Source organism: Oratosquilla oratoria, chromosome 17, assembly GCF_046742065.1.
Source record: "Oratosquilla oratoria isolate Oo_2021 chromosome 17, ASM4674206v1, whole genome shotgun sequence".
Classification (NCBI taxonomy): domain Eukaryota; kingdom Metazoa; phylum Arthropoda; class Malacostraca; order Stomatopoda; family Squillidae; genus Oratosquilla; species Oratosquilla oratoria.
The window spans coordinates 34,824,746-34,827,245 of NC_134793.1; positions in this window are offsets into that span (position 1 = coordinate 34,824,746).

Genomic DNA, 2,500 nt, shown 5'->3' on the forward strand with positions numbered 1-2,500 from the left:
CGCCCCCTTCCCCGTCCAACGCGCCAAGTTTGGTGTCAGTGTGAAACAAAGAAGCCATTAATGCTCATGATGGGGTATTGAGGTTCTTATTGATGCGCGCCGATCAAGCGTGAAGGCTTTTGTTCTTTGCGCACATCGCGAGCGCAGGATTAGTGAGCAACCGCATGACGATGCGGTCCTCAAAGGCGTTTCCGATATTCCAACTTGGTGTGAGATTTGTTTCGGTAACCGAATGCACCGGATTAGGAACCCGACCAGAAATTATGGAATTGAGTAAATAAATTTGGATTTTTTTTTATGCTTAACGAGGGGGGAAAATCACAAAATAATACATAAAAGAACCTGTAGTGACCACGATAATTTCAGGACACATTCATCCAAACACTATCCACAAGGAAAAGGCGTTCTGTACAGTAGGCTGCATCGACACAGAGTCCAGACTGCTATGGTCTGCCCACACGTGTGTGTCTGTGTCTACGTCTGTGTGTTTTCTCTCTCTTTGTGTCTTAGAGTCCATTTGCCAAAGCCAGCATCAGCGGGTTTTTTTTTTTTTTTTTTTTTTTTTTTTTTTTTTTTTTTTTAAGTTGATGCACTTTCTTGTTGTTCTGATGTCTCACTAGTTTGTCGGCACGGGTCCCTTCTTCCTTTTATCGTTGCGACGATCATCAACCACAGACAACCCAGGTAAAGTCAAGCTACCACGCATACTAGCTTGTAAAGAGCAGAGCTGGGCGCGTTCCTTAGTGCGTTCCGCTTTAGTTTGGCCGCGGTTAGCACTCCCAAACTATTAAAGCAATATAGGTGTCGGTATAGTAGTTTGGGAGCGCTATCCGCGGCCAAACTTATGCGGAATGCACCGAGGAACGCATATAGGAACGCACAGAGGAATGCGCCCAGCTCTGGTAAAGAGTAACAACCCTAGAAATGAGATTGTAGATATAAATCGCCCCAACAGTGACGATCATTTGATTAAGGTTAGGTTAGGACCGGTTTGGTTAGGTTAGATTAGATTTGGTTAGGTTAGGTTAAGTTTGGTTTGGTTAGGTTAGATTAGGCTTGGTTAGATTTGGTAAGATTAGTTTGTTAGGTTTAGTTAGGTTAGATTAGGTTTGGTTAGGTTAGGTTAGTTTAGGTTAGGTTACGTTAGGTTAGGTTAGGTTAGGTTAGGTTAGGTTAGGTTAGATTAGGTTTGGTTAGGTTAGGTTTGGTCAGGTTAAGTTAGGTTAGATTAGGTTAGGTTAGGTTAGGTTAGGTTTGGTTAGATTAGGTTTGGTCAGGCTAAGTTAGGTTAGATTAGGTTTGGTTATGTTAGGTTAGGTTAAGTTAGGTTAGGTTAGGTTAGGTTAGGTTAGGTTAGGTTAGGTTAGGTTAGGTTAGGTTAGGTTAAGTTAAGTTAGGTTAGGTTATCTTAGGTTAGGTTAGGTTAGATTAGATTTGGTTATATTAGGTTTGGTTAGAGTAGGTTAGGTTAGGTTAGTTTAGATTTGGTTAGATTAGGTTTGCTTAGATTAGGTTAGGTTCGGTTGGGCTATGTTAGGATAGATTTGGTTAAGCTTTTTAAGATCAGCCACCCTCAGATAACTGGCGTTGGGATCTTTACAACGTCCCGGTTTCCTTGTCTGTTGTCCACAAAACGACTTTATTCAGCTGAATGGCGCTACTTGAAATGAAAATGTCTTGACGAACTGAGACCTACACACTTCGTAGTCAGACCCTCAACTGAATGAAAGTGGCGGCACACTAGCATGCTATTTGCTTTTGCTACTTGCTATTTGTTTTTGCTACTTTGAGTAAAAACGACTTCTGTGACGCTCTTTTGTTTCTCAAATTTCCGAATGTCAAATCTCTTTAGCGTCATATAGTGAGAAGCGGAACGACCGAACTAAGAGAAGTTAGACCAAGAATACGAATGTCAGACACGTTGTTGAGATGCTCTTTCGGAAGTCTAGTAGCAATACCAAGTAGCATGCTAGCCTAGTGTGCCGCCAGATCTTCAGTCGTCAAACAGAATAAAATCTCTCAAGATGTCTTACGTCACAGGGTCGACGTGGATAGTGACTCCCATACCTCTCTTGACGTTCCGCAGATGTTCCTCAAATGTTTCGTTCTAAACAACACTACATGATCCTATTTACCCGAGGGATGACCCTGGGCTGAAGGGTTTAAGGCGATCTAAACGACTTAGTTAAACTCGTTGACATTGTTTAAAACGTCCTTAGCTCTACATAACCGATTCCGCACGATCTTGCTCGGCTACGCGGCGAGACCCAGTTAATTGGGAGGTTAATCTACAAGAGATCGGGTAATTGTCTATAACTCTGAACCCGCAACACAATCTAAATCGAACCAAACTAAGGACCCAGAGTGGCACTAACGCGATAGTTAAGGAGAAGGTACATGACCCGGAGTCTACCGGACTTTAATTAACAACCTCGTTAACTTACAGTTAACTGCACTTATCTCAGTCTTCCGCGCCCGCAGTGCACCTCTAGTCTTGGGC